Source organism: Nicotiana tabacum, chromosome 7, assembly GCF_000715075.1.
Source record: "Nicotiana tabacum cultivar K326 chromosome 7, ASM71507v2, whole genome shotgun sequence".
Classification (NCBI taxonomy): domain Eukaryota; kingdom Viridiplantae; phylum Streptophyta; class Magnoliopsida; order Solanales; family Solanaceae; genus Nicotiana; species Nicotiana tabacum.
The window spans coordinates 155,281,645-155,309,127 of NC_134086.1; the positions used below are offsets into that span (position 1 = coordinate 155,281,645).

General features: G+C 40.3%; 1 long non-coding RNA gene across 1 annotated transcript; it reads right to left on the reverse strand.

The window, feature by feature from the left end:
• Positions 1–6,050: 6,050 nt before the first annotated feature.
• On the reverse strand, positions 6,051–24,769 carry LOC142161894 (uncharacterized). The gene is made up of 4 exons (XR_012693604.1): positions 22,255–24,769; positions 16,173–16,213; positions 15,901–16,097; positions 6,051–6,352 (listed from the first exon to the last, which is right to left on the reverse strand). It is a non-coding gene; the product is annotated as an uncharacterized LOC142161894 (long non-coding RNA).
• Between the last annotated feature and the right edge of the window lie 2,714 nt (positions 24,770–27,483).

The window sequence follows — 27,483 nt, forward strand, 5'->3', positions numbered from 1 at the left end:
TCATAATCTTATTGGACTTGAGTCCCTCCTCAACCATGCCTCCCATTTTCACAACTTCATTACAGAACTTGCCCACTGCTGACACCAAATGACCAAAATAAGTGGGCTCCAAAGCCTGCAAGAAATAATCAACCATCTCACTTTCTTTCATCGGGGGGTCAACCTTCGCTGCTTGCTCTCTCCAACGGAACCCATATTCTCGGAAACTCTCACCGGGCTTCTTCTTAATCTTCGTCAATGACAGACGATCTAGGATGATTTCGAGATTATACTGAAAATGACAGGCGAAGGCTTGGTCCAAATCGTCCCATGTGTACCACCTGCTATGATCTTGTCTGGTGTACCATTCTAGCTCCGACCCACTCAAACTTTGGCTGAAATATGCCATCAACAATTTGTCTCTTCCACCCGCCCCTCTCATCTTGCTACAGAATCCTCTTAAGTGTGCTCCAATGTCGCCATGCCCATCGTACAGATCAAACTTGGGCATTTTGAACCCTGCTGGTAACTGAACATCTGGGAAAAGACACAAATCCTTATAGGCCACACTCACTTGGCCTCCCAACCCCTTCATATCTCGGAACGATTGCTCTAAACTTTTGGCCTTTCTGATCATCTCTTCATGCTCAGGATTTTTGGGTGGTTTCTCGGTCTCTGCCGGGATATCAAGATGAGGAATGTAAGGATATGGTTCTGGAACTTTGAAGGTGGGTTCAGGGGGATAGTACTGGTTGTTGTGAGTTTGAAATAGGGGTTCACTGGAAGATCTGTGTAATGTAGCAGGTGGGGGTGCCACAAAAACAGGTGTAATTGGTGGGGGAGGGTACATGACTTGTTTGGGTGGTGGAGCTTGAGAAGTATGGGAAGTGGTGCCTTGACATTGTTGGTAGAAGGGGAAGGCTGGAGATAAGTTCACAGTGGTAGGCTCCGGAGGTTGGGCTGATGGTGGGATAAACCGGTGGTGGATAAACCGGTTTAAACCGGTGGTGGATACCCTTTCGCCCAAGCTTGGTACATTTCAGCCATCTGCTGTTTCAGCTTATACATTTCTTCCCTCATTGCATTAACGTCCATTTCTTCCATCTCTTTCGATGGATCGACAATACTGGTTTCCGGTTCCTGGTCGACCATATTTAGCCTGTCTTTCGATCGGGTGTTATAGGAGTGAGTTGCCAGAATGCTAGTCAACTAACCACCTGCCTGGACTTAATGCATCAAACAAACAACCTTGTTAGCGATTAGGCTTTAACAGATTGGCAACCGCATATTGGGCATGAATGCACCTAGACAGTTAACCGTCTCTATTATATATTTGATCGGTTGCATGTGTCATCCCGGCCTTTTCTTTCTTTTAATTGCAAACATCCCCTTTTCTTTTCTTTTCTTTTCTTTTCTTTCCTTTCATTCTGGCCTCTATTCTCTCTTTGTTTTTACTCTCTCTTATTTTCTTTTTTTTCTTTCTTGTTTTTCCGCTCTTTCCTTTTCTTTACTCTCTTGTTTTTCCTCTTAATTTCTTTCCCTCTTTTCCTCTCTTCTTTTTTTTGGTTGCGGTCGAATCCTATGGAGATTGGCTACGTATCATGACCCCGCATGAATTAGACCAAGCGTAGTTCTTGTGGATAAGTGTAAAATAAAGTAAAACATTTGGGATTTTCAATTTTCATATAAAAATGCTATTATAAAGACTGAAACTAACATACTCGAAAGAAACTAATAGACTCGAGATACAGACTCAAAAACAACCAACCCGCATGCTCTGATAACAGAAATACAGACTCCAGACTTTAACGGAAAGAAAATACAAACTGGAGAAATCACGAATACATCAATGCCTCAACTGTCCTTGGGACCCGCGAGGCGTCATTCGGCCTTGCTGCGGGCCGACTGGCTAAATCCTCCTGAAGGTGGTAGAGATCTTCCATTACCCGGCAAACAAAAATCATCACAGTGGCGAAGAACATAGATCTCGTCATATCCTCACAGCTACTGTACTTCATTGCGATATAGTTGGCAACCCTTTTGACTCGCTCTCTTATGACGCCCTTATCTTGCAACAAACGCCCAATTTGTTCGGTTCTGGCTTCCAAAGTTCGTTCAGCTACCTGGTTCTGCTCTTGGAGTTGTTGCAAGTCCCTTTCTAGCCGTGCCATTAAGGCGTAACAATGTTCTCTTTTAGCCTTAAAATTTTTCGCTTGTTTAGCCATCTCACCCTCGAGGTTGCCGATTGCCTTTTCCCAACCTGTGACCCCTCTTTCATATCTTTCTTTCATCTGTTGAACGAAAGCTGCACGCCCTTCGACGCTTTTGGCCAACCTTGCCCGTGCTTTTGCTAGTTCAGACTCAGCTTTCTGCAGGTCATCTTCGTAGTCACGTGCCTTTTGAGTGAGGTTGTAAATGAGCCTCTCATCTTTCCTGCTTCGGCCTGGGTTCTCGATTTCAATTTTCAATTGTCGAACCTGAGCTCTGAGGGCCTCGTTTTCTCGCACCAATCTTCTCCTTTCACCTTCGGCCTCTTATGCCTGCAAATCATTATTGAAGGTGACATTTCTCAATTCTTCTCGCAGACCGTGGATGATGGCCTTATATTCCTTCTCCTTCTCCCCCCAAGCTAGCCTCTCTTGAATTTTATCGTCAAAGACTTGAACATGAGGCATTTTGGCGGGCCTCTCGGGCTTTGGCTCGTTGTTTACATAAGACATTTCCTCAAACCAAGCAGCATAATTTGGATATACTTCCCCCTTGGTGACGTCTGGTACCTGGGTGCTATTTTTGAGATAATGGCAGCTATTCCAATCCTGCTGAACTACAGCCTCAGGTAATGCGGCTTTTGGATGCAACTCTATGACCTGGATGCTTAGATCTTCTTCTTCAGGCATAATCTGATACCTCCCCAACTGCCTCAAGACCCTCTGCGGTGCATATGGATGAATACTCCTTACACCCATTATCCTCAGGTATCCTTTGGTAGCAGTCATATAGATGGCTTCTATCCTCAGGAGCCATCCTATAGTCCACTCAACCTGACCTGCGTCAAGACCTTTCAAATGAGAAACCCATGCTTCAAATCCTTCTGGTGTGTTGTAATCTTTTATCCTCTCCTCGTAACTAATGATGAAGTTGTTTGGGTTCGAACCGTAACTCATGAATCTGGGATGATGGCGAAGATGCTCGATCAACCACATTTACAGAATGATACTGCAACCCTTAAAAAACTGAGCCCCTGCTTTGCATACGGTCAATGCGCGATAGATATCTTCTAGCACCAACGGGGCAAGTGAATCTTCCTTGGTAGTAAGGATTTGTGCAATTCTAGCCATACGAATATCCACCGTTCCTTCTCATTTGGAAAAACCATGATCCCCAAGAATGCCACAATAAATGCGAACTGATAACGAATTTGCAAAAGGCCCTTGTTTTGTTTGTTGCTCAGGCCCTTTTCATGAGTTTCAAAACCAGAGAAATGCCCGAACCTGAAGTATAAGAAATGGAAAACACAGCACCTATTGCTCATACATTCCTTATTTTTCTGTTTACTAATATTCAAGAGGTCAAAGAACTTGTGCACTGATGGAGCCCTTGGAAATATGAGTTGTTGCTTCCTCAAGTCTCGTCGGAATTCAATGTACCCGGCTATCTCCTCCAAAGTAGGGGTGATCTCGAAATCTGAGAAACGAAAGACATTGTGGACAGGATCCGAGAACGTTACCAAAGCTTTGATCAGATCTTCCCGTTGTTTGATTTCAAAGATGTCTATAAGTGCACCCAAGTGCTTTTTCACCCATTTCTGACCATCTTCGTTTAGATCATTCTACCACATACGCAAGTGTAGCCGAGCCTATTCCCTGACCACTTCTGGCGGTTCTTGGATGGTACTCATTGCTCCTGTGGAGAATTAAAGGTAGGGTTTGACTCGAGTTGACCCTTTTCTAAACAGGTTTTCGAAGAGAAAAAGAAAAAGAACAAATAAAAGAAGAAAAGGACCATAATCTCTTCCCCTGTATGCCAACTTTAGCCAATTAGCTGTTTTCGCAAATGTGACCCCTTCCCACTTTCACGCGAATTTTGAGGCCGGGGGAATTATTTTATGACCCCTCACAAGCTTGTCCATTCTTTTACGAAAATATCATTTCGACAACTGAAAAAATACTTTGAGGCTACACTGGCAAGAATGGTTTAAGACATAGCCGAAGTTGGATCGACTTATTTTGACCAAAATCAAGATTGCATTCATTTGACCATCGACTCTCTTTTCTTGTTTTTCTTTTCTCTTATTTTCAAAAATAAGGCCAAACCTTATGTAGGTTGCCTACGTATCCCACATCCAGTGAGAATCAGACCTTCATAGTTTGGTCAGTTTTGACATATTTGAAAGAACACAGTGTTTGACTCTTTTAAGAATAACCCCTTTTTTTGAAAAATTTTGGGCAGAGTTTCAGGACGCTTTTCAAATGCCGGGATGTTTTAGAACCGAGTTTTATTTCCTTCCCTATATCACTCTTGGTTTTCCTCTCTTCTTTTTTTCGCTTTATTTTCCCTAGCCGGTCAGCATGCAAGCCAAAACAAATAAATGTTCACATAGCACATAGGATGCATCAGAATGGTCTGTTATTTCGGGCACACCTGTCCTAGACGGACCCAACCCTTGTGTTGAGTCCCCTAAGTCAAATGCACATGATACAAACAAACGTTCCTACTAGGGATCCGGCATGGGGCTGTATTTTTCTAGGTTTAAATCCTGGGGTTTTGGTCTAGACTTGGGGTACCCGAGCGGACAACTGGGGCCAAGGAGGAGGCGACATACCAGGAGCACTAAAGTCTACCCGGCCTTGTCGCTTGCCCAGCCTCATTCTACTTGGTATAATTTCTACAGAAAAAGCGGGCTACGCGAACGTATGCACCATTTTCCAAAGACTCAGAAGGGTTGCGTAAGAAGACAGTTATATACAATCCAGACAATATTAAAGCGATAAACAGATAGTACTTAGCACAAAAAGGTTCACAGAATACAGTAATATCAACAATAAATAAAGCCAAGCAAAATCATATTAATAAGCTCGAATTCTGAACCCTGAACCAGAGATTCTGGGTTCGATTCCCAGCAGAGTCGCCATAGCTATCACACCTCCTTTTTACTACACCCCGTAAAGGGTATAAATATAAGGGAGTTTTTCCAATTAAAGGACAATCGAAACGGGATTGTTTATTTATTTAAAAATCAGAGTCGCCACTTGGGAGATTTATGGTGTCCCAAGTCACCTATTCAAATCCCGAGTAGAGGAAAAGATTGACTCTATATTACAGTCTGCAAACCAGAACTCCGAGTAAGGAACTCTGTTAACCCGGGAGAAGGTGTTAGGCATTCCCGAGTTTTGTGGTTCTAGCACGGTCGCTTTGATCATACTTGGCTTATTAAAATTGTTTAATTATTGACTTTATACCCTATGTGCATTTATCCTTTAACGCTTTTTAATTAAGAAAATTATCTCGAAAATAGGTCACGCGTACGTGTACCCATTTGTTTGGCGCGTCAAAAAATCATGTCACGCGAACGTATCTACAATTAATAACACTTTATTATTATAAAAAAGAGAAAGGTTTGGCCAAAGTTGCGCGTGTCTAAAGCAAACTACGAACATTTGTCATTTTGTATGATTAAATTGTAGACAGCGCACCTCGGACTATATGAGCTAATTTAATTAATAACCTACGAAAACCCATTTTATCATTAAGAAGGTTTGTTCGAAGTTGCGCGAATGCATACTCCAAATTGGTTTTTAGAATTGTAATCATGTCACGCGAACGTGTACACAATAACATTGTATTTTAAACGGCCCTAAAGGTTTCTCTACGAATATTTGTTATTTTACATCTATATTGTGAAATTAACACAAGAGCCATTTGTTACTAAGTGTCTAACTATGGCTTGTCTCAAATCTATTTGGCGGAATCCAGTTAATTAAGCACTAATGGAATTTAAACCCTTACTATCGAATGAGTGACTTAATCCGAGATCGTTCGACTACAAGGTTGTTACCAAAATAACACTCATTCAATTAATAAGAGAGCCCAAATAATACAAGCCCAATTACTTAAATGGCGCGTCCGTTCAGGATTAAAGAGGAACAAATGGGCTCTAATCATGAGCCCACAAGAAACTGTGAATACGAGCCATTCCCCCTTTTGTCTCAACATGGGTTCGAAATCCAAACCACAAGGCAAAGTAGAATTTAAAAAAAACAACAAACTGACGCAAGGCCAATCAAGACCCGAGATCCTGGACATCAGACCATCACATTCAAACAAATCAGCCCTTCAGCTAATTCAACAAAAAGCAATTACGCGAGACCCGTACCTGGGAATAAGAGGAAAGCAAGAAGGAGTAAAGATCAGTAGGCAGCATCAACAGAACAAAATCCCAAACTCAGCAGTAGTAGTAAGCTCAAAAAATGACCAATGAAACCAGCCTTGGACCCAACTTTAAACCAGCAGAAATAACCACTGATACCCAGCAATAAAAAAAAAGAACATTCAAAATTTGAACCAAACTTTTGAAAACCAACCAAGCTCAAACCATTTTAGCCCTCGATTGTTCAGAGATCATTTCAGAAGGGAGAGCCTCAATAATTACAGAAAAACTTTCAATGGAACAGTGATTTTTGTTTTTTCCAGTTGTTCTGATTTCTCCTGTATTTTCAGCCTTTCTGGTCTCTTTAAGGTGTAAAACAAAACTGTCTTGAATCAGAAGAACACTTCCTTTTAAGGGCTGAGGGTCTGTTGTGTGCCTTCCAAGGCAAGGCAGTCAGATTTTTCCCAAAATACCCTCATAGAGCATCTTTTAAAATTGATTTTTGGACAGCTGTCCATTTCCTTCAGATATTTTCAATTTACAGCGTGTTTTTCCTAACTATTTTGGGCAGCTGTCCATTTAGGAAGCTTCCCATCAGTTATTAAAGATTCTTCAAGTTGAAACAATCTCCAAAATTGCCCCCTAAAGTTCCCCATTATTCACTTACCCCCCCCCTTAAATTCTGAATGCTCACAATCACAATAATAGTAAACAAACGGGCTGACACTTTCAAACAAATTGAAATTCAAAACAACTATTGAAATTATGAGAAAACTAGCTTGAATATCCTTCAAACATAAACATGAATTCAGAAAATGTTCTTGAAACAAGAATTAATGCGAACGATGAACTATACTTGACTAATCTTAATGTTTCAGTTCCAAAATTAATTCACAAATGTGAAATGAAACCTAGCGGAAAGAAGAAAATCTCATGAATTGAAACCAAATTAAACTCAAACCTTACAAAGCCGATTGTCATTGACAATTACGCAAACAAGCTAACTAACGAACATACAACCAGAACATAATGCAATTAAGCAAGAAACGAAAATTCTGAAGGACGAAAACTGGAAAAACAAACAACCAAGCAAACAAACAGAAGAGATCAAAAGAAAACCAATCGACGCAAAGGAAATTCTCCCAAACCTGCTTTGGCGAGAACTGCATGAACTCGAACAACCTTGGAGAAGAAAGTGAACCTTTGACGGTCATTAATCGGTTGTCCTTAACAAAAAACAAACGATTAATGACGGTTTTGGGTTCACTTGACCTTGCTAAGCCAGAAAGGAACCCAGGGAGAGACTTGGCTATCTGGACCTCTGCTCTACCATTGGCAGACCATTTTGAAATGAAACAAACACGTATTTGAGGCAGGAAGAAGATGAGGGGTTGCATAGTGTGATTTTGGGTGGATCTGGGAATTTTTAGGGTTTCAGGCGCTAACCTTAGATCTGAGATTCGAGGCGATGGAGGGGGATTTGAGAGGAACTGTTTGGAGATTTGGGATGGGGAGGTAGAAGGGAGTTCATGGTGTTAATTCAGTGGCGATTGGACGCCGCCACCAGACGGTGGGGAATTCTGGGGCGGCTACTAGGGTTTAGGGGGCAGGTTTCTGAAGTCGGGGGTGTTGGGACGATGAAATGGAGGGTGGGGGTGCGTTCGGACATATATATACTCCCCAGGCTTTAGTTCCGAGCCGTTCGATCAAGTGGAGATCAACGGCTCAGATCGACACTGATCGAAACGACGTCGTTTCGTTTGAGGGGGAATCCGAACCGGGTTAGGCGGGTGCTGGGCTGGAATTGTACAGATCTGGGAGGGGGGGCAATTGGGATAAAGGAGATTTAATGGCCCAAATCCGAATTCCCCTTTGTTTTTGAATCTTTTTTCTTTTCCCATTTCCAAATTTCTTTTCTTTTTAAAATTAGAAATAAAACCTAAATTAATTATTAAAACTAATATTATCCTATCAGATTGAACTAATTAAACTCTAAAAATAATTACCATAACTAATTACATACCACATTAAAGAAAGCTAACAAAATTCGAGAAATTAAAATTAAAGTGAAAAAAATGAACTATTTTTGTGATTTTTCCATTTTATAAAACACTAAATTACTAATTATTTCAAACATGCAAAAAATTAAATCCTAAATTCAAATGCAGCATATTTTGTATTTTTCATTAATTAACAAACGAAATGCACAAACAAAAATGCAAATAATTAACAGCAAATGCCACAAAATTGCAAATAATGAAACGAAATTACTTTGTTTTGAATTTATGGGAGTATTTCATGTAGGGCAAAAATCACGTGCTCACACCAGGTATTCCACAGCCCACCCAGCCAGTTCGAGGTGGGGTTAGAGGTGCTAGAGGTGGAGGTAGAGGTCCTAGAGGTGGAGCTCAGGCCGCCAGAGGTCGAGGCCAGCCAGCAGCAGGCCGTCCCAGAGATGTGGTTCAGGGCGGTGGGGCCTAGCCCCGATGTTATGCCCTTCCAGCTAGGCCCGAGGCTGAATCTTCAGATGCAGTTATTATAGGTACCATTCTGGTTTGTGATAGAGATGCTTCAGTGCTATTTGATCCAGGGTCTACGTATTCGTATGTGTCGTCGTACTTTGCACCATACCTGGTCATGCGTAGTGATTCATTGAGTATTCCTATTTATGTGTCTACACCGGTGGGTGATTCTATTGTGGTCGATCGAGTTCATCATTCTTGTATTGTGGTGATTGGGGGTCTTGAGACCCATGTTGATTTATTGCTTTTAGACATGGTCAACTTCAATGTTATATTGGGGATAGACTGGTTATCCCCGTACCACGCTATCTTGGATTGCCATGCCAAGATTGTGACCTTAGCCTTATCGGATTTGCCCCGTTTAGAGTGGATAAGGACTCCTGGTCATTCTACCCGCAGTGTTATTTCGTATGTGAAGGCTCGACGTATGGTCGAGAAGGGGTGTTTGGCCTATTTGGCATATGTTCGTGATTCTAGTGCTGAGGTCCCTTCTATTGATTCTGTGCCCGTCGTTCGTGAGTTTCCTAAGGTTTTCCCTTCAGACCTACCGGGGATGCCATCCGACAGAGATATTGATTTCTGCATCGATTTGGCTCCGGGCACTCAACCCATTTCTATTATCGCATGGCCTCGCCAGAGTTGAAAGAGTTGAAGGAGCAGTTACAAGACTTGCTTGAGAAGCATTTCATTAGACCCAGTGTTTTTCCTTGGGGTGCACCGGTGTTGTTCATTAAGAAAAAGATGGTTCGATAAGAATGTGCATTGATTACCGGCAGTTGAACAAGGTTACAATCAAGAATAAGTATCCACTGCCGAGGATTATTGATTTGTTCGATCAGCTTCAAGGTGCCAAGGTATTTTCAAAGATTGACTTGAGATCTGGCTACCATCAGTTGAGGATTAGGGCATCCGATGTCCCTAAGACAGCATTCCGCACTCGGTATGGGCATTATGAGTTCTTGGTTATGTCATTCGGGTTGACAAATGCCCCAACAACTTTTATGGATTTAATAAACCGAGTATTCAGGCCTTATTTGGATTCGTTCGTGATAGTCTTCATTGATGATATTCTAATATATTCCCGCAGCCGGGAGGCGCACGAGCAACATCTTAGAGTGGTTCTTCAGACCTTGAGGGATAGTCAGTTATATGCTAAAATTCTCGAAGTGTGAGTTTTGCTTGAGTTCAGTTGCATTCCTGGGTCATATTGTGTCAGCGGAGGGCATTCAGGTTGATCCGAAGAAGATTAAGGTAGTCAAGAACTGGCCTAGACTAGTATCAGCCATAGAGATTTGGAGTTTCTTGGGATTGGCAGGCTACTATCGTCGGTTCGTGGAGGGGTTCTCATCTATCGCAGCCCCGATAACCAGGTTGACCCAGAAGGGTGCCCAATTCAGATGGTCGGACGAGTGTGAGGTGAGCTTTCAGAGGCTCAAAACAGCTCTGACTACGGCACCGGTGTTAATATTGCCTACAGGTTCAGGGCCTTACATAATCTATTGTGATGCTTCCTGTATTGGGCTTGGTGTAGTGTTGATGCAGGATGGCAAGGTCATTGCCTATGCTTCGAGGCAGTTGAAGAGATTCATGAGAAGAACTATCTAGTGCATGATTTGGAGTTGGTCGCCATTGTTCATGCACTGAAGATTTGGAGGCATTATCTGTATAGCGTGGCATGTGAGGTGTTCACTGATCACAAGAGTCTTCAGTATTTGTTCAAGCAAAAGGAGTTGAATTTGAGGCAGAGGAGGTGATTGGAGTTGTTGAAGGATTATGATATCACTATCTTATATCACCCGGGAAAGGCCAATGTGGTGGCCGATGCTTTGAGTAGAAAGTCAGCCAGTATGGGCAGTCTTGCTTATATTCCAGTCGATGAGAGGCCGCTTGCTTTGGATGTTCAGGCTTTGGCCAATCGATTTGTGAGGTTGGATATTTCTGAGCCTAGTCGGGTATTATCTTGCACGATCGCTCGTTCTTCATTATTGGAGCGTATCCGTGATCAGCAGTTTGATGATCCCCATTTGTGTGTCCTTAGAGACACGGTGCAGCGAGGAGCTGCCAAGCAGGTTACCTTAGATGCTGATGGAGTCTTGAGATTGCAGGGGCGAGTTTGTGTGCCTAATGTGGATGGGCTTCGAGAGTTGATTTTAGAGGAGGCCCATAGTTCCTCGTACACTATTCATCCGGGCGCCGCAAAGATGTATCAGGATTTGCGGCAGCATTATTGGTGGCGTAGAATGAAGAAAGATATTGTGGCATATGTGGCACGATGTTTGAATTGTCAGCAGGTTAAGTACGAGCATCAGAGGCCTGGTGGTTTATTTCAAAGGATTGAGCTTCCCGAGTGGAAGTGGGAGCGGATCACTATGGACTTCATTACTGGACTTCCGCTGACTCGGAAGAAGTTCGACGCAGTTTGGGTCATTGTTGATAGGCTGACCAAGTCAGCGCATTTCATTCCTGTGGCAGTCTCCTATTCGTCCGAGAGGTTAGCGGAGATCTATATTCGGGAGATTGTTCGTCTTCATGGTGTGCCAGTCTCTATCATTTCGGACCGAGGTACGTAATTCACCTCGCATTTCTGGAGAGTAGTTCAGCGAGAGTTAGGCACCCAGGTTGAGTTGAGTACAACATTTCATCCTTAGACGGATGAGCAGTCCGAGCAGACTATTCAGATATTGGAGGATATGCTCTGAGCTTGTGTTATTGACTTTGGAGGTTCGTGGGATCAGTTTTTGCCTTTAGCAGAGTTTGCCTACAACAACAGTTACCAGTCGAGTATCCAGATGGCTCCTTATGATGCTTTATATGGTAGGCGGTGTCGATCTCCGATTGGATGGTTTGAGCCGGGAGAGGCTCGGTTGTTGGGTACGGATCTGGTTCAGGAAACCTTGGACAAGGTCAGGATCATTCGGGATAGACTGCGTACAGCTCAGTCCAGGCAAAAGAGCTATACAGATCGCAAGGTTCGAGATATGGCTTTTATGGTTGGTGAGCGGGTATTGCTCCGAGTGTCGCCTATGAAGGGCGTGATGAGATTTGGGAAGAAGGGCAAGCTTAGCCCTAGGTTCATTGGTCCGTTTGAGATTCTTGATCGAGTGGGAGAGGTGGCTTATAGACTTGCATTGCCGCCAAGCTTATCAGCCGTGCATCCAGGTTTTCATGTGTCCATGCTTCGGAGGTATCACAGCGATCCATCCCACGTGTTAGATTTCAGCACTGTCCAGTTGGACAAGGACTTGTCCTATGAGGAAGAGCCGGTAGCTATTCTAGACCGGCAGGTTCGTCAGTTGAGATCCAAGAGTTTTCCTTCTGTTCGTGTTCAGTAGAGAGGTCAGCCTCCTGAGGCATCGGCGTGGGAGTCCGAGTCCAATATGCAAAGCCGTTATCCTCATTTATTCCCCGACTCAGGTATTTCCTTCTTCTGTCCGTTAGAGGATGAACGGTTGTTTTAGAGGTGGAGAATGTGACGACCCAAAGGGTCATCACCTATCTTCTTATCCATTCTATGCTTCCGAGGCCTTAAAAACCTCATTTAGAGTCGCTTTGATTTGTGTGCGCAGTCCGGGCACGTGGCCGGAAAGCTTAAATATGAAATTTTGTGAAAAATGCTAAGTTTTGATGTTAAAATGAATAAGTTTGACTTTGGTCAACATTTGGGCAAACGGACCCAGACCCATGATTAGACTGTCCCGGAGGGTCCATAGGAAAATATGGGACTTGGGCGTATGCCCGAAATCAAATTCCGAGGTCCTAAGCCCGAGAAATGAATTTTTAAGTAAAATAGTTTTCTGAAAATGTTTAAGGAAATTGGAAATGAAATCTGATTAGAAAGCGATGGTATCGGGCCCGTATTTTGGTTCTGGCGCCCGGTACAGGTCTTATATATGTTTTAAGTTCTTCTTGTAAAATTTAGTTGAATTCGGACGTCGTTTGACGTGTTTCGGACTTAAATTTCTAAATTAGAAACTTGATGAAATTTGAGGAAAAATTCTTGATTTTGAGGTTTGATTCATTGATTTTGAGGTTATTTAGGCGATTTGATCACACGGATAAGTTCGTATGATGTTTTGAGTTAGTGCATGTGTTTGGTTAGGAGCCCCGAGGGCTCGGGTGTGTTTCGTATGTGTTTCGGAAGGTTTCAGACTTAAGAAAAATTGCAGAAACAGCAGTTCAAGTGTTCTGGTATCTCTTTCTTCGCGTTCGCGGGATGGCCCTCGCGAACGCGATGTGTAAAATGTTGCTGAAGGAACTTACTTCTACGCGAACGCGTAGCCCAGGTCGTGAACGTGAGGCAGCGGGGGGCTATACCTTCGCGAACGCGTTCATGGCCACGCGAACGCGAAGGCCAAATGGGCCTGGGCAGGGGGAATGGGTAGAACACATTACGCGAACGCGACCCCAAGGACGCGAACGCGAAGGCTCGAGGAGCTACAGATTCGCGAACGCGAAGGCCAAAAAGCCTGACCCATCTCGAACGCGAGAGGTCTATCGCGAACGCGTAGAGTCATTTCGCCCAATTATTTTAAAACTCCAAAAACAGAACACTTACGGGATTTCTCAAAATTTCACAAAACCTCTTCTTCTCCAAAACTCTTAGGCGATCTTTGAAGCAATTCTTCACCATAATCTCTTGGGTTAGTAATATTTAATTTATTTCCTTCCATTTTCATCAACATCTATTGAACTTCTAGGCCTAAAACATGTAATTAATGGTAGAAATTAGGGAATTGGGTAGAGTTAGAGCTTTTTGATTTTTCTTGATTTAGACCTCGTTTTGGGGTCGAAGAAAACAAATTATATATTCGGGCTCGTGGGTGAATTGGTGATTTGATTTTAGTTTGAACCTCATGTTTTGACCAAGCGGGCTCGGGGTTGATTTTTGGGATTTTGGGAAGAATGCTTGGAAAACTATAATTACGTATTGTGTCGCATTGTTTAGAATTTATTGATGTATTGAAGTCATTATTGTATAGATATAATCGATTTGGAGCCAAATTCGAGAGGAAAAGCGGTAATTGTGGATTGATTTGGCCGTGGAAGTTTGAGGTAAGTGTTTGGTCTAACCTTAGCTTGAGGGATTAGGAGTTGAGTCTTATTTGCTACGTGCTAATTATCGAGTATGACGTATACGCATGGTGACGAGTATCTATACGTTGGTGTATATCATGGCTGTGAGTTTTTATATTGCGGATATTCTGATTTTTGTTGTATCTTTCATACCTTAATGATGATTTCTATATGTTGTAAAAAGTATGTGAAAGAAATTGTGATCTTTGAACTACGAGAATCATTGGCTCGAGTTATAATACGAATTGTGAAAGTATATGAGATAATTGAACCCTTTGGAGCATTGACTCAAGTGGTAAAGTAAGTTATAAAGTAAGAAGTGAAAGAAAGAGAAGGAGTTATTGAATTGTTCCCTTGCCGGGATGTTTATTGCTTTGTTAATTATATCCCTTGCCGAGATGTTGAGATTTATTGATATTGTTCTCTTGCCGGGATTTAGCTGTTTAATTGTATTTCCTTGCCGGGATTTCTACCGTTATTTGTCTACTCCCTTGCCCTTTGTTTGTGATTGTTGTTTGGATGAGGAAGAGTATTAAAGAACGAAGGGTGATGCCGTGCATTGTTTGTTATTGTGAGGAAAGAGTGTAAAGCACGAAGGGTGATGTCGTTCCGTACGATGTACCATTCCATATCGATATTCATTGACTATGTGGTGAGGAAAGAGAGTAAAAGCACGAAGGGTGATGCCGTGCACATTATTATGATACGATTGATTTGGTGAGAACGAGAGTAAAAACACGAAGGATGATGTCGTGCACATTTTTATTATAAATATTATTTGGGTGAGGACGAGAGTAAAAGCACGAAGGGTGATGCCATGCAAATTGTTGAATTCTGATTCTTGTTGATATTCTGGCTTTGTTGTTTCTTTCTTTTATTGAGGTTTTCTATTTGGAACTATTACCTCCCCACAACATGTTTCCCCTTTCCACATTAACTGATTATTTTCTGTATTTCTTTTCCGCTGTACATATAGATATTTGAACTGTACAGGTTATTTGGTAGTCTGGTCCTAGCCTCGTCACTACTTCGCCGAGGTTAGGCTAGGCACTTGCCAGCACATGGGGTCTGTTGTGTTGATACTACACTCTAGGCTCTTTTGCACAAATCCAGGTATTGGACAGCAACAGTAGCACGGGAGCCAGCCTTCAGTCCACCGAGACCGAGGTAGCCTTGCAGGCGTCCGCAAGCCCGACGTCTCCTCTATCTTATATTTCATTCTGTTATCTCATGTATTCGAGACAAACATTGTTACATTTCTTTCAAACGATTGTATTTAGTACTCTTAGTAGTTCGTGAGTGATGTGACACCAGTTCTTGGGTAGAGGCGTATGTTGACTTTCGCATTATTGTTCAGCTTATTTAATTTAAGTTTTCCGCTTACTTATTTAATTCTGCTGTTCTCATGCTATCACTGATAATTGTTAAAAGAAGTAATATGTTAATGAAAACGGTAGTTAAGGGGTGGCTTGCCTAACTCTCATTAATAGGCGTCATCACGACTCCCGAGGGTAGAAAAATCCGGGTCGTGACAATTTTGAGAAATTCTTTTTTTCAAAATTCTTTTTCTCAAAAGTACTTTTGGTGAGAAGCAGTTTATGTTTGGCTAATTAATTTGAAAAACACTTCTGAACAGTAATTAGTGTTTGACCAAACTTTTTTAAAAAAACTTTCTAAGTGTATTTTTGTCAAAATTATTTTTCGAAAAAGTGCTTTTGGAGAGAAGCTATTTTTTCCTGCTTCTCCAAAACTGTTTCTGCTTCTCCTCAAAGACACTTTTTTTTCTTCAAAAGTTTGGCCAAACACTTCAACTTTAAAAAAAAACATTTTTTAAAAAAATAGTGCTTCTAGCAGTGGCGGAGCCAGAATATTTTTTAAGGGGTATCAAAATATATAAAAGTAAACATACTAGGAGATTAAGGAGAGTCAATATATATATAATTTATTTTTTTGACTTACCTGCACAGTGTATTTTTCCCACGGGATGTCATTTGACACCTCTTCCTATAACGTGGCTCCGCCACTAACTTCTAGGATTGAAGAAGCTTGGCCAAACAGGCTATTAGTCTCCACATCAGATTTTTCGCTACTCTCAGTACAAAACATTAAATACTTCTTCCTTCTTTCCACTTGATACTTGTCTCCGTTGAAGGCTACTAAACAAAAACACAGAGACATGAAAGCATTTATTAGAAGACTCTGTTGGGGATAAGCAAATTATGGAAAAATACCTTCTCTTTCAGCATTGCATTTTTAGCCGCAAGGTCTTCTCCTGGATTTATTAGACAGCAAAGCATCAAACAAAAAACAAATAAAGCCTTTACAAATTCTTTCACATACACAAGCAACAATATCATGCTCATTAATTAATTGCTGCAGCCTTAGCCTTTCTTTTAATCTTTCTATCTGTTCCTTAAGGACTTGCATCTGAGTAGAAGAAGAAATATAAATGTTTAGTTCCGTAACATTTCGCGCTCGGATGGTGCTAACACTCCTTTCTAACTATTTTGCTATTTGTTGTAGTTCTTCTAGGGTGCAGGATCCCAAACCTTCTCCAAAGAGTCTCCTGATGATGCAAACTAGTACTGAATATATACTGTATTAGTAATACTGAGATTATTTTTTATCGGTCGTTTAGTCTCGTGTATTAAGAATAACATGTATTGCATAATTTTTTTGTTTACAAAATTACCCTCCAAAACATTGGAAAGGGTTTGGAAAAGGTTTTGAAAGGGTAGTTCTATCTTTATATAGCTTATGCATGTATTAAAGACCATGGTATTACTAATATCATAGTTTGCTACATATAAAATAGTACTAAATATGATGTGAAAATAATACATGTATTAGTTATACATAGATTGAAAAACACTACCAAACAAGGGATTAATAATAGCAAAGGTAATACATATATTATTTTCTCTAATACATCTTGCCAAACGACTCCTCATTGTTTTTCTTTATACACTATCACCGGTAAAAATATAACTTCAAATAACTGTCAGCGAACAAAAGTAAAACTAGTTGGAAAATGGAGAAGTTAAAATGCAATAACTCTTGGAGTAGAGTTTGGTTGAACCTCATAGATGTTTCTGTTAAGTCTAGAATTTTAATGATGATTAAAAACAAAAAGATTTGACTAATGTGAATCTACTTTGTGTGCAGATTCACTAATTAAAGCTATGGAGGCGTAAGAATCAATCAAAGAACTAACGGCTATGACATTCAAATTTGTCCATCAAAGGAATACAAAAAAGAAAGGAAATCAGTCAAACGGGCAAAAGAAAGGATACAAGGAAGGAAAGGAAATCAAACAAGTACGAGAAATCAGCGGAAGGCTCAAGAGCAAATGATTGTGAAGATAAAGGAGCTACTCTGCACATTAAGAATGAATCTGACTGTGCTTCACACGCTGGATTCATAAGGCTACCCTTAGGTCCTACTCTTAGAGAATACTGCCGCAAAAGGAAAGTCGCACCATCAATGATTTTCCAAAATCTCGAAAAAGGAATCAGGAACTTTATCGAGCGCTATTAAAGAAGAGGAAAAAGGTCGTGGAAGATTATGCAACTTTCATCTAATTTTTCAGTCTTTCTACTTCTTACTAAACATTGTATTCCTAAGCTTACTAGTGCATCAAAAGATAGAGAAAAAAAGAAAGTTATTGAAAGATTGTGTCAAGAAATTAGTTGTAACCCGGTGGTGAATATAATAAAATCACTCTCATTGTAATTGTTATTGAAGATTTAAGAAAACCTTTGTGACCCAAGGGAACTGAACGTAGGTACCACACCAGTATATGAACCAATATAAAAATCTCTGTCTCTCCTGTTCATTTTTCGTTACTTTCCTTTACCGTTATTTGGTATACTAACTATTATCTGCAGAATCACGATAGTCAACTACAAGCCAAGTTAGTCAACTAAAAGAATTTTTACAATTCACCCCCTTGTACTTTAATTTCAGTTTCAAGGAGCTCTATCTTCTTCATCAAACTAGTTGTCTCATGCTTCAAATGCTGCATTTTCGTGTTCTTGTAAGACACTAATATTTGCTTGTCAATTCTTTCAGACAAGGAGACACAAAAGACAAGGCATAACCTGCATATTCTCTTCTACAGCTTCTTTTTCAGATTGAACTTTGTCAACTTCTTCCTATTCTTCTTCTTTTCTTTTCTTTTCAACAGTTAACCAACAGCCATATAGCAGAGAGAACTTTGAATAACCATCATTAAATAACTAACACAAGCAACTCTTGCAGTCCTTAAGCAATTAACCAATTGGGACATATTTCAAAGTAGGCCAGTATCACACTTTTTTCCTTAATAACAAATAAACTATACTGCAGTAGTTAATCATATCTTAGGCTATATATATATATACTCTATCCTTTTTCCTTTATTTTCTAGGGCATCGGAGGATGACTATGGAGGGCGGTCCTCCACCAGGCAACTGATATGGAATTCGATTACTCGATATCAGCTCCTATTGGGTTTCCTTCCCTTCAGAGTTTGTCTTGAAGTATTTGTTAAGTATACAACAATAACAACAACAACAACAACAAAGCCGTAAATCGCACCAATAAAGGTGTGGGGAGGGTAGTATTTATGCAGCTTTACCTCGACCTTGTACAAGTAGAGATGTTGTTTCCAATAGATTTTCTGATCCAAGCAAACATACAAATTACAACTGTATAGAGAAGAATAACAGTAGTGTAAAAGTTAAAGAATTAACCTAAAAAGCCACTCATCTAAACTCTTTAATTTAAAATAGTCGGCGAATGTATAATTTAATGTGAAATATATATATAACTATGTATAATCAATATATAATCTATGTATACTAACTAGAAAAAGTAAACATTAATTTGATAGGCTATTTGTGTAACAATCCGTAAAAGTTAGGAAAGTAGTAACAACAATAAGGAAATAGAAGAACCAAAATACAAGCAATAGAATTTTAAGCATATGAAAATACTAAAACACGCTACTACTACTGGAAGGAAAGAGAAGACATGCAGCGGCCTACTAGCCTTCTACCCTAATCCCCGCGCTCCACACCTGCCTATCAAGGGTCATGTCCTTGGTGAGTTGAAGATGTGACATGTTTTGCCTAATCACCTCACACCAATACTTCTTTGGCCTACCTTTGTTTTTCCTTAGAGCCACTATCATCAATCTCTCACACCTCATTGGGGTGTCCAAACACCTCTTCATTGGGGTGTCCAGATACCTCCTCTTCACATGCCCGAACCATATCAAACTTGCTTCTTGCATCTTGTCCACGACGGAGGCTACACCAATCTTGTCCCTAATATCTCCATTAATCCAGACCATATCTCTCCTGGTATGCCCAAACATTAATCTTAACATCCTCTTCTCCACAAGCTTCATTTTTTGGACACGAGAGTTATTGACTGGTCAACACTTAGCCACATACAACATAATGATACGATCCTATTAGCTAAGTCAGTTGTAGTTAGCTGTGTATAGTTACAGTTAGTTGCATTGGTAGTTAGAGTAAGTTAGTTGTTAAAATTTGTTAGCCAAACCCACGTGAATTGCGCGTGCTAGGCAGCTGAAGGAAAGGGGGATTCCCTAAAGTTAGTTATAACTAACTTTCCCACCTCTTCCTATATAGTTTGATTTTTCTGAATTCTGTGATTTCAGGAAATGATTTGAAATAAGAAATTTCTATCTTTTCTCTCATCTCTCTCTCTCTTCAAACTGTCCAGAACTCCATTGTTGAGTTTTTGTCGAGCGCATTGTTCAAGGGTAATTCTTCATATTTGCCCTTTAGGTGAGCTTCATTTTCGTTCCTTTTCTGCAATTCGATTGAGTTCCTATCATTGATATCAGTGCACTCGCTCCTTGGATCTGTGATAATGGGCGATCATAACACTCGAATGCACGAGTTGAGAAAAGAAGTCGATAACCTCAGGGGATCGATAAAAGCAGTTACATCCTCTGTTTCAGAATTACAGAAATCAGTAGACAATAAGGTAGCTCAGGCTATGGAGGAAATTAGGAAGTTGCTGGTGAGTAATTTGACTACAACTGGAGTTCAAAACCATGCGTTTCCTGTGGAGAACGAAAGACCAGATGTGGTAGTCCCTCGTCCTAGAGGCTATCAACCTCCCAATCGTGATTATCATATGGAGTTTCCTATTTTTGATGACATAGGGTTGAAGGATTGGTTGTACACGTGTGAGCAGATCTTCGCAGTTGAGGATACATCTGAGGATTCTGAAGTGAAAGTAGTTTCATGCAAGTTGGAGGGAAAGGCACTACAATGGCACCAATCTTATATGAAGCACAGAGTGACTAGAGATTGGCCACGATGGGGTGAGTATGTGGCTTGCTTGTATGCCAGATTTGGATTTGAGCTATTCGATGATCCCATGGGAGATTTCAAAGATTTAAGGCAGGTAAGTTTAGTACAAGACTATGTTGACTTGTTTGATGAATATCGGAAGAATATGTTGTTAGCTGTTTTATTAGAGGCTTGAAACCAGAAATTGGCTTACCTGTTAAGATGGTAACATCTAGATCATTAGCTAAAGCCATTAGTTTAGCTAAGATTCAGGAGCAAACATTGGTAGTACAAAAACAAGTCTTCATGATTTCATAGTTTAGCTAAGATTCAGGAGCAAACATTGGTAGTACAAAAACAAGTCTTCATGATTTCATCAAATCCCTCCTATTCAACTAAGAATACCCAAATGTTTTCATCTATTAATTCCCAACCTTCCCAATCAAATACCCCAATAATCCCCAGATTTAGTCAACCCTTCAATAAACCTTCCAATTCCCAAACCTTATCTGCTAAACCTACCTATAGAAATGCCAAAAGACTAACTCCTGCTGAAATGGAGGAGAGGAGAAGTAAAGGGCTTTGTTACAATTGTGATGAGAAATACAGTTTTGGTCATGTGTATAAAAATAGAAGGCAGTTGTTTTCTATGGAGGTGGAGGAGGGATTAGAAGAAGTGGAGTTGGAACAAGATGTGATGCTTGATCCAGCAGAACTATTAACCATGATTGGTCAAGGATTGGAGACTGATGCTGAGAGGTCCATTCTGCCTCATGTATCAGTTCATGCTATGAATGACCTGCATGATTTTAGGACTATGAGGGTAACTGTGTCAGTCAAGGGCAAGGCTGTGCAAGTCCTGATTGATACTGGCAGCACTCATAATTTTTTGGACCTTAATACTGCCAAAAAATTGGGGTGTGTATTAACAGCCATAGCTCCTTTTGATGTGTTTGTAGCTGATGGAAAGAAAGTACAAAGCAACTACATATGTACGAAGTTGGTGTGGAAGATGCAAGGTATGTCCTTTGATTCAGACATATTGGTGTTACCAATTGGAGGATGCAACATGGTTTTGGGTATCCAGTTGTTGGTTACATTGGGGAATATCATGTGGAACTTCAAAAAGCTTAGAATGAAGTTCAGCATCATGGGGCACAAGGTATCGCTAAGGGGAGTACAACCTCCAGCAACCAAGATGACTCAACAAAGCAGCATGGACAAGTTATTGGCCAAACCTGCGGAGTTGTGCATGATATCGGTAGAATTGTTCATTGAGCACCAACAACAAAGAATGGAAGTTAGTCTGTTAGAATGAAAGCTTACCCAAGGAGCCTAGTATGAGCTGGGAATTACAAGCTATATTGCAGCAGTACATTGATCTCTTTGAAGAGCCAAAACAACTTCCTCCTTCTAGATTGCATGAGCATAAGATCACCCTGAAGGAAGGTACTTCTCCTATCAATATTAGACCTTATAGGTATCCTAATGGGAAGAAAAATGAAATTGAAAAAATGGTGAATGAGATGTTAGCTTCTGGGGTTATAAGACACAGTACTAGTCCTTATTCATCCCCTATTGTGATGGTCAAGAAGAAGGATGGATCCTGGTGTTTATGTGTGAATTATAGAGAGTTAAACAGTTGCACAGTTAAGGACAAATTCCCAATCCCTGTAATTGAAGAGCTGCTGGATAAATTACATGGTGCTAAATACTTTTCTAAGTTAGATCTAAGGGCTGGCTACCATCAGATTAGGATGTTTGAACCAGACATACCTAAGACTGCCTTTAGAACTCACCATGGCCATTATGAATTCATGGTTATGCCTTTTGGGTTAACCAATACCCCTTCTACTTTTCAAAGCTTAATGAATTAGATTTTCCACAAATTCCTCAGAAAATTTATCCTAGTCTTCTTTGACGACATCCTCATATACAGTCAAAGTTGGACTGACCACTTATTACATTTGGATGAGACTTTTAAGGTGCTGAGATTCCATACCTTATTCATCAAACAGAGTAAATGTGCTTTTGGGGTCACCCAGATTGACTACTTAGGCCATATTATCTCTGAACATGGTGTTTTTATGGACAATCAGAAGGTACAAGGAGTGCTGGAGTGGCCACTGCCTTCTTCCATCAAAAGTCTAAGGGGATTCTTGGGATTGACTGGTTATTACAGGAGGTTTATCAAGGGGTATGGTATTATTGCAAGACCTTTAACTGACTTGCTCAAAAAGGAAAACTTTCAATGGAGTGTTGCAGCCACTACTGCTTTTGAAGAATTGAAGAGAGCTATCATTTCAGCACCTGTTCTAGCTCTCTCAGATTTTTCAAAAACATTCGTAGTTGAAACTGTTGCTTTTGGTGGGGGAATTGAAGCTGTTCTGGTACAAGACAATAAACCTATTGCTTTCTTCAATAAAGGTTTATCAGCCAAGAATAGGGCCCTATCAGTATATGAAAGAGAGTTGTTGGCCTTAGTGTCTACTGTACATAAATGAAGACCATATTTGCTGGGAAGACCATTCACCATCAGAACTGACTATCACAGCCTTAATTGCTGGGAAGACCATTCACCATCAGAACTGACTATCACAGCCTTAAGTACCTGTTGGAGCAGAGGATTACTACTCCTAGCCAGCAGAAATGGCTAGTCAAGTTACTTGGTTATGACTATTCTATTGCCTACAAGAAGGGAAAAGAGAACATTGTAGTTGATGCTCTATCCAGGAAGGAAGAAGACATTCAACTCTATAGTATTTCCAGTATCAGCTAAGATATTTTGGAATCAATTAAAGCTTCCTGGACTCAGGATCCTACACTCCAACAACTTATCATATCTATAAAAGAGGGCAAAACCACTAAACCTTACTATAGGTTTCACAATGGTATTCTAAGCAGAAAGAATAAATTGGTGATTGGTGCTGATAATGTAATCAGAACTAAGCTTTTATCTTATTACCATGACAGTCCTATAGGAGGTCATTCTGGCATTACAGCCACCTTGAAAGGCTCAAGCATGATTTCTATTGGAAGAAAATGAAGCAGGATGTTTACAACTATATAAGGAGTTGTGTTGTTTGTCAAAAGTGCAAAAATGAAACTGTGGCTTATCCATGGTTGCTCCAACCCCTGCCTATACCAGAAAAGATTTGGCAGGCATTTCAATGGACTTCGTTGAAGGGCTTCCTAAAGTTGTTGGAAAGGAAGTGATTTTCGTGGTAGTGGATCGACTGAGCAAGGCTGCTCATTTCATAGCTCTCAAGCACCCTTATACTGCCTTGGAAGTGGCTCAGGTGTTCATGGATCAGGTGTTTAGACTTCATGGAATGCCTAAATCCATAGTGTCAGATAGGGATGCTGTGTTTACAAGTAAATTTAGGAAGGAATTGTTCAAATTGCAGCAGGTTTCTCTACTAACTTCCACAGCTTACTATCCTCAAACAGACGGCCAGACAAAGGTAGTTAACAGATGTGTGGAATGCTATCTTCGATGCATGACATTTGAGAAACCAAAAACCTGACCACAATGGTTACCACTAGCAGAATGGTGGTACAATACCACTTATCACTCCAGCACCAACATGACCCCTTATGAGGCAGTCTATGGTCAGAAGCCTCCTCCCTTGCTCCCTTATATGAGTTTTGACTCCCAATTGAACTTGGTCGATAGAAGTCTCCAGGCTAGGGAATCCACCCTCAGACTGCTGAAATCTCAGTTAGAGAAAGCTCAGAATAGAATGAAGGTCCAAGCTGACAAAGGAAGAACTGACAGAACCTATGCAGTGGGAGATTGGGTTTATGTCAAGCTACAACCTTATAGACAGCTCTCTCTTAAGTCACATGGCTTTCAGAAACTCTCACCCAAGTTTTTTGGGCCTTTCAAAATCCTTGCTAGGGTAGGAGCAGTAGCCTACATATTGGATCTGCCTGCTGGTACAAAGGTTCATCCTACTTTTCACATTTCCCAACTAAAAAGGAAGATTGGATCTCACTCAGCCACAGTTACTTTACCTGTGGTGCTCTCAGAAGAGGGTCATGTTCTATTGGAACCTGAAGCTCTACTGGATAGACGTATGATTCAAAAACATGGACGAGCTGTTTCTCAAGTCTTGGTCAAATGGTTTAATGCTGCTCCTGAAGATAGCACATGGGAGGATTACTATGTCCTTAAGCAGAGATTTCCTTTGTTTGATCCTTGAGGACAAGGATTGTCTGTAGAGGGGGCTAATTAATACGATCCTATTAGCTAAGTCAGTTGTAGTTAGCTGCGTATAGTTACAGTTAGTTGCATTGGTAGTTAGAGTCAGTTAGTTGTTAAAAATTTGTTAGCCAAACCCACGTGAAATGCACGTGCTAGGCAGCTGAAGGAAAGGGGGATTCCCTAAAGTTAGTTATAACTAACTTTCCCGGCTCTTCCTACATACTCCCTCCATTTCAATTTATGTGAACCCATTTGACTAGACACGGAGTTTAAGAAAAGAGAGAAGACTTTTGAACTTGTGGTGTAAAATGAAGCAAATATATTTTGTGTGGCTATAAATCATTACATAAAGGTAAATTGTTTCCAAATAGAGAAATAGGTCATTCTTTTTGGCATGAATTAAAATGAAAATAGGTTCACATAAATTGAAACAGAAGGAGTAGTTTGATTTTTCTCAATTCTGAGATTTTATGAAATTTTTGGAATAAGAAATTTCTAACTTTTCTCTCGTCTCTCTCTTTCTTCAAACAGTCCAGAACTCCATTGTTGAGTTCATTTGAGCATACTGTTCAAGGGTAATTCTTCATATTTGCCCTTTAGGTGAGCTTCATTTTCGTTCCTTTTCTGCAATTCGATTGAGTTCCTATCACATAATAAGTCTAACCATCACTTTGTAGAACTTACCTTTAAGTCTTTGTGGCACGTTCTTATGTTTTATCACGTAAAATATCGGATGCTAGACTTCATTTCATCCACGCCGCTCCAATACGATGCTTGACATCATCATCGATCTAACCATTTCCTTGGATTAGTAAACCAAGGTACTTGAAGCTGCCTCCCTCAGAGATGACATGTGAATCCAGCCCCACTTCCATGTCAGCTTCCTGGGTAGTGTTATTAAACTTGCACTCCAAGTATTTCACGTGGCCCTGCTCAACTTGAAACCTTTAGACTCCAGGCTCTGTCTCCAAACCTCTAGCTAGCCTAGTGTTAATTTCGTCTCGCGTCTTGTCAATCTGTACTATATCATTTGCAAATACATATACTATGGCACCTCCCCTTGAATGCGGCGCGTAAATACATCCATCGCCAAGGAGAATAATAATAAACTAAGAGCTGAATCCTGGTGTAAGTCTTGTTAAGTATCTCCTAATGAACCAAAAAAAAAAGAATATCGTGTCACACTTTATTCCTTTCGTGTTTAGTAGTGGTGTCAACTGTTCGGTTCGATCAAATATTTTTTACCATTCTAATTATTTGGGTACTATATCATGTGTATGTAAAATTAGACTTTTCGAAACGGGAGTCGCACAAATATTAAGATATTTCATTTGTTATGTAAAAAAAAAATTAGCTTTAACAAAACACATAATTTGTATATTTAGACAATATTAATTTGAATCACAATTGTGTGCATTTCCATCATACCCTTTATCAAAACAAACTCTTCCTGGTGATATCAAAACACCGGTATGTCAGAATATTTTATCTACCTCTCCAAGAAAATGGATACTCCGAAATAGATTTTAAGTTTATTGGATATTACAGAATTGGGTTCATTTTATTTTAGGCCCAACTTGTGTTAGCCCAAAATTTTATTTTGTTTTGCATATGGAGACCCGACCCAGTCTTGTATATAGTTAACCTATTAGAAAAACAAAACAAAATTAAGGAAAATAAGATTTTTCTTTCTCTCTCTTCGTCTATCTTCTCTCATGGCACATAGGGTTTTCCTCTGCATTTGTTCTTTCATTTCTGCTCCGTCTTCATTATAACATAGTATCAGAGGGTCAATCGATCCGTCTCATCTTTAGCTCTCGACCGATGGTAATCGTGCTAGGGTTTATTCGCATCTTCCAGCTTGTTTTATGATTTTGCTTTTGGTGACAAATTTGACAATTTCTGGACGATTTGCTTCCATCTCTTCATCTTTTCAACTATTGATGTTTCGAAGGCCTTACTTCTTCAGGTTGCGAAGAAGATCGGTACAGTTTTATTTTCCAGTACATATAATCACAGATTAGGGTTTTCTGAGTTTTAATTTTTTGCTCTGCTGGTTTGATAACTGATTCATCGGTTCTTATCGCTAAACAAAGTTTTGATATTTGATAATTCCTCTTGTTGTTGTTGTTCAATTTCTGTTGTTGTTCGACATTCTTGCTGAAATGAGTAATAATATGGAAAATACTGGCTTGCATGCAAATGTACCAGGAAATTCTGATGGTTTTACTGAATTTACCCTAGATCCATCCCATCCTTTATATATACATCCTTCTGATAGCCCTGGTGTTCAGCTGGTTACAGTTCTTTTCAATGAAACTGGTTTTGTTATATGGCGCAGGTATATGCTAACATCTCTCTCAGCTAAGAACAAACTAGGACTAATCATTGGGAAAATAGCTTAACCTGCACCTGACTCTTCCTATTTTCCTTTCTGGGAAAGGTGTAACAATATGGTCAAGGCCTGGATCACTAATTCACTAACTAGGGAAATTGCTATAAGTGTTGTGTGTCTTAGTACTGTCAAGGATGTATGGATGGACATAAATGAAAGGTTTGGACAATCTAATACGTCTAAGTATATTCAACTCCAACAGGATATCAGTTCTACCTTTCAAGGTTCTTCTGATATAGCCATCTACTTCACTAAGATGAGAAGTATGTGGGATGAGTTGAACTCTGCATATATTCGGCCCACATGTTCATGTGGTGCCCTGCCAAAGTTCATTGAAGATCAACATCTCTTTCAGTTCTTGAGTGGACTGAATGATTCCTACTCAACAGCTAAAAGTAGCATTCTTATGATGTCTCCATATCCTTCAATCAGTAAAGCTTATTCTCTTCTACAACAAGATGAAAGTCAGAAAGAGACTCATTCTTTCTCTCCTGAGTTTTCAACTGATTCAGCACCTTTCTCTATTCCATCAACTCAACTTCACCCTAATAAACAATACACTCAAAAAGTCAATTTTCAATCCAAGAAGCCTTCATCATCTACTTTTGTATCTTGCAAGTATTGTAAGA